Here is a 9,631-nt window from a genome sequence, read left to right on the forward strand (position 1 = left end):
ACTGTGGGAAGGCCAGTGTTCCATGAGCAATGTCCCAGCAGGCAGAAGGCTCGGACTGCATGCACAGAGCAGGGAACATCCTGAGCTTAAATAACATCCAAAAGGAGCAGCTCGGGGCTCAGCAAGGAGATTCGCTCGGGGCTCAGCAAGGAGATTCGGGTCCAGCTCAGTGTTGGGGATGTTACATCCTGCCCTTCCACACATCCTACTGCCATCAAACACTTCCTGTGCCCGTGAACAGACACGGGGACAACAAAAAGAAGAAAAAAGGCCAGAACTCCAAGAAATGGGAATTCTGCACAGTGGAGCTCTGAGATGGACACGCTGTGCCAACGGGGTCCAGCAATCAGCTGCCTCCCTGCTGAGCCACAGCCCAGGACTGAGGCTGCACGAGGGCAGAAGGGAAGCTGAGCTTCAGAAACTGTGACATGGAAGGGGTTTTACCTCCCAAACCACCTGAGCTGCTGAGCCACTGCAGGTTTGCACAGTGTGGATGCACAGCAGGGCTGCCTTTCCCCAGCGAGGCTCCCACACCAATTCCCTGCTCAGGGGAGGCACGAGGCTCCCAGCAAAGCCAGAGCCATTTGGAAAGGGTTTGGGAAGCGATTTGGCCACTCAAGATGGAGCCTTCATGCGGGGAAAGGCACTGCTTTGGTGCACAGGGGAACTGAGGCAGGAAGAGTTCAAGGATCCAAGTCCTGCATGATCCTCGAGAAAATGCTCCTAAACCTGCACAATATGATTTATTTCTCATCCCTGACATAAGGGGCACCACAAAGGCAGGATGGGAGGATGAGTGTGCAGGGGATGAGCACCAGGCACAGGGAAGAACAGGAACAGGTTGCCCAGAGAAGCTGTGGCTATTCCTGGATCCCTGAAGTGTTCAAGGCCAGGTTGGATGGAGCTTGGAGCAACCTGGGCTCGGTAGGTGCTGGTGCCCCATGGAAGGTGCCCCTGCCCAGAGCAGGGGGTGGAACAAGATGAGCTTTAAGGTCCCTTCCAGCCCAAACCAGTCTGGGATTGTGTGATTCTATGGAATCCCATTTGCAGTGAGCCCCAAGAGCTGTGACTGTGCTGGGAATTGCCTGGTTTGGGGTCATTGCCTGGTTTGGGGTCATTCCCTGGTTTGGGGTCATTCCCTGGTTTGGGGTCGTTCCCTGTGGAGCTGCAGTGCTCAGCCCCATTCCTGGCTACAAAACTGGATGAAGGATGAAGGAAACACAGGGAAACAGAGAGTTTCAGAGAAACACAAAATATTTGTGAATGTCACCGATGCCAAACAACTAATGGAGTTTGCTTTGCTTTCTGAAAGCCAAACGTTTTACCGTCAGCACTTCTGAAATAAAGTAATTTGACATTTTAGAAATAAATTCCTTTTGATAGAGCATTTTAAATTCAAATTACTCTAAAAACAGAACGCTAAAGCAAACATGAGGGTTAAATAGTCCCAAACCCCACAGACGAAGATTTTTGCATAGTTTTACAACAATCTGCTTTAAATTTTCCTTTGTGAAAAAAAAAAACCTAAAAAAAAAAAAAAAAAGAAAAAAAAAAGAGAGAATGAGAGAGAGAACTCCAGTGCTCCTGGCACGGTTTGACCTGTGTTATTAGTTTTTTCCTCCAAAGCTTTTGGCTCAGCCACAGCACTGATCCAGTCTCTATTTAGAGAGACTGACACAGTCAAACCTCCCGTGGTCAGAGCATCCCCTTTGCCCAGGCATAAAAGGCCCTATTTTCAGCCTGGCCCCATTAACACGGGCTCCACCTCCCAGCCCAGACTCCTTCAATAGGAACATGAATATCAATAAAGCATTAATGAGCGATTTTCCCAGCTTCAGCGGCTCTTACTGGAAATAAAACCTGACATCTCTTATGTCATTGACTCCCTCTCATCTCCCGGCTCGGCCCTGACAGATCCCCCTGACAGATCCCCGATAGCCCCTCGTTCCTCCGCCTCCCAAAATAGCTGCTCTGCACCGGCCCGGGGCCGTGGCTGGGCTGCAGCTCCCACTTGGGGCAGCCTCAGATCAGCTGAACCCACGCCAAGGAAGAGCCAAAATCCTTCCCTTTGTTCTGGAGCAGCGGCTCCAGGGTGGGGGGCGGCTGCCCTGGCTGGTCGCTGCGGGGGGGAGTGAGACACACAGGGAGTGTGGGAGATGCAGGAACCTGCTGGACATTAAACCCTGGCACGGGTTGGCCAGAGAAGCTGTGGCTGCCCCTGGATCCCTGGAAGTGTCCAAGGCCAGGTTGGACAGGGCTTGGAGCAACCTGGGCTGGTGGAAGGTGGCTCTGCCCATTGGACCTAGGGGATCTCTGAGGCCCCTTCCAACCCAAACCATCCTATAATTCCATGATATTCCTAAACCAAGAATGCCAGCACTCAAAATTAGCAGTTTGCAACACGACCCACCTAGATGTGGGGCTGCAGTTCACTGCACAGCTTGGATGGTCCTAAGCTCACCTCAAGAGGGTCATTTTTGGCCACAGTTGAGTCACCAGAGGAAGAAAAACCCCCAGTGCTGACACTCACGGCAGGCACAGCTCACACAGGGACAGTATTTCACCTGTGGCAGGAACACCCCAGACTGCAGGAAGGCACCAACTCCAGAGGACAGGAGACAGGATTGTTGCTGTCCTTTAAAAGTGCCTGGAGATATAAAACCCTTATAGACAAACTGCAGCTCCCATGAGACACAGAGATGCCCCAGTCCTCTCTCCCCAGCAGCTCAGGGCTGGTTCTGCATCACCAGAACAGACTCCACTGACTGTCCCAGGCACTAGTTGGGACTCAGGCAAGAAATCCCAGAATCACTGAGGTTGAAAAAGCCCTCCCAGACCATCAGGTCCATCCTATGACTCATCCCCACCTTGTCCCCCAGCCCAGAGCACCAAGTGCCACCTCCAGTCCTTCCTTGGACACCTCCAGGGGTGGGGACTCCAAACCTCCCTGGGCAGGCCCTTCCAGTGCCTGACAACCCTTGTGAGGAAGAAATTCCTCCTAATGTCCAACCTGACCCTCCCCTGGCACAGCTTGAGGCTGTTTTCTCTTGTCCTGTTGCTTGTTTTGTGGGAGCAGAGCTCGACCCCCCCGGCTCCCCCCTCCTGTCAGGGAGTTGCAGAGCCAGATGGTCCCCCCTGAGCACCTGCCTGGTGAACTGGTCCCTTTCTCCAGCCTCCCAAAGGGCATCTCCACCAGCCACAGCCACCTCTTCCTGCAGGTGAGGCCTCTTATGGTCCCTAATCCTTGGAAAAGCCAGTCCAGTGCTGCCTAACTCTGGATTTTGAGCAGGACAGACGAGTTCCACAATAGCCCTGGGTCCTCTCAAGCCACTGCTCTTATCCTGCATTTCTCCAGTACCAGGAGGAACTGTGGGTCCAGTAAAAACAGCTGATGTGTGTCTGAGCTGCCCTGAACTCCTCCAGGGATGGAGGGCTCCCATCCTCCCCAGGGGAGCTGTCCCAGGGCTTCTCTCTCCTCGCTGGGAACAGGATTTCCCAGATGTTCAAGGTGAATCTCCCCCATTGTAATTTAAACACAGGACCAGGACCCTTTCCCAACGTGGTCATTCATGACTCCCCTCTGCTTTGCAGCAGTTTTTGGCATGCCCAAGGCTGTTGATACTTCTCCCACCCTCTTCCAGACCACCCCAGGAAGCCAGGAGGGAAGGAGTCACAGCTGTGGGAACTGCACGGCCTTGCAAAATAGAAACCCCCAACATAAAACCCCCCCAATGCCCAAATCAACCCAAGACAAACAAAGAAAAATCCCAAAACACCAGATGGAGAAAGGACTTGGCTTTAAATCCCCTCCAAAAACCTCATGAGCAGGGAAAATGGGGGGTAAAACCACTGGTTTTGTATAAAAAGTCAGTCTGACCCAGGCTGGGGAGGCCCCAGGAGTATTCGGGGAGGATGGTTTGCAGGGAAATAAGATATTAAAAAGAAAACAAGATGGAAATTAAAAGGGGATTTTTTTTCACCCCTTTATTTGAAGGTTTCTGATCCCAGAGCTTTCCCTGCCCTATTGTTACAGGAAACATCTGCCATAAATTTCCCCCAATACAGAACATTTCCCTGCATTGAGAAGGGATTTTTCTCCCCCTTTCCCTTCCTTATATCATTTACAACTCACTGCAGCAATTTACCAACATCAGCTCAACTCCCTGCCATGAAAACAAGAGAAACTGCTGCAGATGTGTTTATTCTCCATTTTTCCACCAGGAATCTCCCACCCTGCCCCAAGCAACCCCAACCAATGCCCTGCACAGGGAGCAGCTCTGGCTCAGCCCCTCTGGCTGAGGCTCCTCTGGCTCAGCTCTCCCAGCCAGGAGGATCCCACCTTGGAGGTGCTGGTGCTGTTGGAGAGCTCTGCCCACGCTCCTCAAAGCTGCAGCAGCTCCTGGAGCCCCTGGAGCCAGGTAGAGTGTCTGAATCAATCCCCCTGGCTGTGCTTTCCTCAGCAAGGCCTGTCACTTCCACTGAAGGCAGGGAGCACATCAATCGATGGAAAAATAATCCAAAAGCCAACCCTGTGCAGCTCCAAGGCTGAAATTCAGCAGGAGGGGGTGAGTGAACCTGCTCAAACCCACACTCCTGCACATCCCAGTGCTGATCTTGGGGTGAAAATTGGGCAGGTTGGAGTCAGGACCAGCTGAGAGCTCAGTGATGTTCTTTACCTTCATCTTAACAGACACACAACAAGATAAAACAAAGTGAGGGGAAAGAGCTGCTGCTCCCAAAGCTGATCCAAACATCAGCAGGTTGGGGGATATTCAAGCTCTCTACAAGTCCCTGGCAGGAGGTGGAGCCAGGTTGGGCTCTGCTCCCAGGGAACAAGGGACAGGACAAGGGGAAAAGGCCTCAAGAATTACAGAATGATTTGGGTTGGAAAGGATCTTAAAGATGTTCTAGTCCACCTCCTGCCACAGGCAGGGGCACCTCCCACTATTCCAGGTTGCTCCAACCTCACCTTGGACACTTCCAGGGATCCAGGGGCAGCCACAGCTGCTCTGGGCAACCTGTGCCAGGGCCTCCCTACCCTCACAGGGAGGAATTTCTACCCAATATCCCATCTATCCCTGCCAGTGGGAAGCTATTCCCCCTTATCCTGTCACTCCAGGCCCCACAGGATCCCCCCACCAGTCACTCTCGGGGCAGCCAGACCCCCTGGGTGAGCCACTCGATGTATTCTCACGGAGAGAAATGCATAAAAGTCAAAATTTCTCTGAGAAAGGAAAAAAAAAAAAGAAAGAAAAAAAAAGAGAGAAAGAGAGAAGTCAGTTTTGACACAGCTTTCATTTAAAGAACTTCGCTCCCTTCTGTGAGCGAAGAGTGCTTTAAAAATGTCAAAACATTTGATTTATTTATTTATTTATTTGAAGCAAAATGACATTTCACTTGGAAATGTCAGTTAATTTTTGGCTTTGAAAGTTTTACAAGATGAAGCAGTCAGGCTGATTTTTCTGACAACACCAAGACAATTTCGATGAACCTGACTGGAACATGCTTTGGGAGGGAAGTGCAGGGTTGGAAGAGGGAAAAAAACTATTAAAAAATAATAAAAAAAAAAAAAAAAAATCAGTGTTATTCCAAACCTTTAAAACAACAATGGGGAACAAGAAAATATCATTGGAATCCTCAGAAAGCAGAGGAGAAAACTGCCTGCTCGAGTGCTTTAGTTACAAGTTTTACTTGCAGCAATTAAACTTTCTGGGTGGATTTTGGGACTGCTCAGAACAGAAAGTCTAACGCTGCTCCTCCAGTTCTCTTTGCCTTCTTAATCCAAGGAGGGGGGGAGGAAAACAGGAGCTGGAGGAGGAGGAGGAGCCTGGAATAAACCCCCCTGGCTCCCTGCCCCTCCAGCCCCGGATCTCCTGGGGCTGCCGAGCCCCTCCTGGGGGGTTGGATGTTCCCCTCACCTTCCTCCAGTCCCCCATCCATGGGAGCTCAACAGCCAGGGAAGCTGATGGGGACTTAAGGAGTGGATGAACTGCTGCTGCTCTGCATATTTCTGGATGTTAAATACGTGGGAAAAAGCCCAGGGGAGCCCAAAGAGGGGCTGCTGCCAGCACCAAACCTGGGATCCAGCCTGGAGTCAGGGGAGAGCTTGAACAGGAAGGATAGAGAGAACTTTCATCTCCCCAGGTCACTGGCCCAGCCCTTTGTGAACAGAAGGCTGGACATGAGGAGGAATTTCTTCCTGGAAAGGGTGGTCAGGCATTGGAAGGGGCTGCCCAGGGAGGTGATGGAGTCCCCACCCCTGGAGGTGTCCAAGGCAGGCCTGGAGGTGGCACTCGGTGCTCTGGGCTGGTTTAAACAGTGGTGTTTGGTTACAGGTTGGACTTGATGATCTTGGAGGGTTTTTCCAACCTCAGTGATTTGATGACTGTGATAGAGCCACAGAGCCACAGAATGGTTTGAGTTGGAAGGGACCTTGAAGATCATCTCAGTCCAACCCCTCTACAACAAAAGAAGCCCTTCCACACCCACATCCACATCCACATCCACACCCACATCCACATCCACATCCACATCCACATCCACATCCACATCCACACCCACACCCACATCCACAGGCTGCTTCACTGGCCAATGGAATTTAGGATGAGCACATTCCCTTTGCAGCAAAACCATTCACGTGCAACCCTCTCCACCAGGAAATCAACTGATCCATGAAGATTTACCACCAACCCCTTTTTTGGGTGAGAAAGTGAAGGCCTGGGAAGAGCACGGTTTGTGCCCGTGGCCAAGGGGATGAGTGACTCCATGGGCAGCTCTGTGTCTCCTCCCAGTCCCTGGGGCACCCAAAGACAACTCCTAAGACGTGGACTTGTCACAAAAATTCCAGAGAAAGCCACTAAACTGATCCAAAGGCTGGAGCCCCTCTGCTCTGGAGCCAGGTTGGGAGAGCTGGAGGGGTTCACCTAGAGCAGAGAAGGCTCCAGAGAGACCTCAGAGCCCCTTCCAGGGCCTAAAGGGGCTCCAGGAGAGCTGGAGAGGGACAGAGAGCTTGGGACAAGGGATGGAGGGACAGGACACAGGGAATGGCTTCCCACTGCCAGAGGGCAGGGAGAGATGGGATATTGGGAAGGAATTGTTGGCAGTGAGGGTGGTGGGGCCCTGGCCCAGGTTGCCCAGAGAAGCTGTGGCTGCCCCTGGATCCCTGGAAGTGTCCAAGGCCAGGTTGGACGGGGCTTGGAGCAACCTGGGCTAGTGGAAGGTGTCCCTGCCCTTGGCAGGGGGTGGAATGAGAGAATCTTTAAGGTCCCTTCCAGCCTCAACCATTCTGGAATTCTCTGACTTCTGTGAGCAAAATCACTCCTGCAAACAGGGTTTGTGATGCAACAAAGGACTTCACTTGCATGTTCTCAGCCCCCATCGATCTCCAGCACAGAACAGCTTTGCTGAAGTACATTTTTGCCAGGGCAGGTCCCTCTGAAGAGCTCCAGCGCTGACCCCGGGGGGAATCATAATGTGGACACCGGCACAGGAATGAGATAATGCTGTAAACTTCGACCCCAGATAAAAACCAAGCTCTGACTCCAACATCCTGCACCTCCAGCTGCTCTCCCCTGTTCTCAGTTACAGTCCCAGCAGCCCCCGAAGCCACGGAAACACTGCACGGAACAATCGCCCGCTGGAAATGTAAAGCTGGCGAGTTTTGTCAATGAATAAGTGTTCCAAAACAGTAAATTAATAAATTCCCCCGAATCCATAATAGATACATCTTTGTTCAGCCACAAAGCTTTGATATAAATTGTAGCTTTTTAGGGCTGCACTGTCAGAAGTGTAATATATCACCCGAGAGTGGATCCGAGTTCAAAAGTACATATAATAATATAATTAAGATAGCTTGACAAGAATGTATTTTAAAAGTATAAAATACCTGCAGGTATAATGGCTTCATAAAGTCTGTCAGATTTACTACTGCTGTGAAGAAATTTAAAACGTTTTACTCTAATGCAATGCAAATTAAGCCAAGGATATTCATATAACACAGTCCTGGAAAAAAAACATTAGGTGGAGAGAGGGAAGAATTGGGAGTCAAGAGCAGAGCAAACAGGGTACTGAGCTTTCCAGGCAATGGGGCTGCTCAGAGCATCAACCAGGAGCCAAAAGTGCTGGATTTAATGCATCCTTTTCCCACTGGCTGGGGAAGGCAAAGCAAAGGGCTGAGCTCCCTTCCAGATTTGTCTCATTCTCTTGGATTCCTCTCCTCACGTTAGGTTGTGTTTACAGAATCATTTGCAAGTGCAAAGTGATTTTCTTTGAAAGCTTAAAATAACAGAAGTGTTCGAGGGGGAAGGAAGGCACGAGGGTGGAAACTGGATCCACCCTTGCCCAAGTTTCTGTGCTTTCTGCCTGGGCATCTCCTCTCCAGTGGCAGGTTGGGATTCATCCTTGGACACCTCCATGGCCCCCCTGCTCCTCTGCCTGCCCCTGCCCCGAGCACCTGCTGAGCAGAGGAAATATTTGCCTGGTTTCCAGGAAGAAAAGCCATTAAGAAATCAATAGCAGAATACTAATAAAATACTCTTCACTTCTCAGTTTACTTGTCTCCACTGGCTGTGTTTGGATTTAACTCTGACAGCTCTGCTGAGATGCACAGAGACCTCGGGCAGCACGGCCGGGGGGGGCTTTCCCCCCTCCTCACTTCACATGGTGAGTTTTTTTAAGTAACATGAATTAATCTATTTTCTAGCAGGAAGAAACTGTGTGCAAAGGCCACTGTGTGCAGCAGGTGAGACTTGGCTTCTCTCCTCCTCCATCAACTTGGGTTTGTGCCTCAGTTTCCCCACCCATAAACAGAGGCTGCTCTCCTTGCAGACTTTGGGCAGATCTGTCTTTTGGGGGTCTTTCTTCCCACGTGAAAAAACACTTTTACTGAGGTTTTCATTCATTTTCCCATCTCAGAAAGAAATAAATAATGTTCTTAAGCTTTAATATTTTCCTTGAGGGCATTTGGGACTTTTTTTTCCCCTTCTGTTCCTTACTGAAAACAGATTTACAGTCAGTAACCAATTCCAAGAGGCGGGTTTCAAGAAGGCAAGACATTAAATATTAAGAAGTTTGCAAGTAACAGCAACACCTCCAGTGGTGGAACAGCCCCACTTTTGGCAATATTTAGAACAAAGCTGAGCCTAAATAATTTTTTAGAGCTGAGAAGAAAGGCAGGGAGCGTGGAAAGGAACCAGGCACCCAACACAAAGTGCCAACAGCCCCGGCAATGGAGCAGCAATCTTTGCCAGCCTGTTTCATCCCCACCCTGCCCAAAAATCAAAAAGCAGAGCGGTGTGTGACAGCCAGGGAGGGACTGGGCTGTCCCTGCGACAGGTGGCAAAGTGCTGGGCTGCGACTGCTGCTGTTAAGTCGCAAAAAAACAAAGATGTCAAGAGTCTGTGGGGAGAGCGGGGAGGACACAAATCAAGATCCATTTCCCGGCGCCTGTGCCAGGTGGAACAGGGAAGTGTGAGCTGATTAAATCTGTGCTTGCATCAGATGGGGAGAGGGCTCCTTCCATCTGTTTGCTCGTCAGAGAATCCCTGCCTGGGGAGCACCGAGTGAGCTCCCTCTGGCAGCCTCAGGTGGGCAGGGACCGGGCTGGACTGTGGCCAGGGAGGTGTGAGCATGG

General features: G+C 50.9%; 1 protein-coding gene and 1 long non-coding RNA gene across 4 annotated transcripts in view; one reads left to right on the forward strand and one right to left on the reverse strand.

The window, feature by feature from the left end:
* KIRREL3 (kirre like nephrin family adhesion molecule 3) overlaps positions 1 to 9,631 on the reverse strand; it is a 357,949-nt gene that overhangs the window by 269,219 nt on the left and 79,099 nt on the right. The gene's annotated exons all lie outside the window — the stretch shown is intronic.
* On the forward strand, positions 7,370 to 9,267 carry LOC113953042. The gene is made up of 3 exons (XR_003529725.1): positions 7,370 to 7,644; positions 8,548 to 8,661; positions 9,003 to 9,267. It is a non-coding gene; the product is annotated as an uncharacterized LOC113953042 (long non-coding RNA).

Source organism: Corapipo altera, unplaced genomic scaffold (assembly GCF_003945725.1).
Source record: "Corapipo altera isolate COAL_440 unplaced genomic scaffold, ASM394572v1 71, whole genome shotgun sequence".
NCBI lineage: Eukaryota > Metazoa > Chordata > Aves > Passeriformes > Pipridae > Corapipo > Corapipo altera.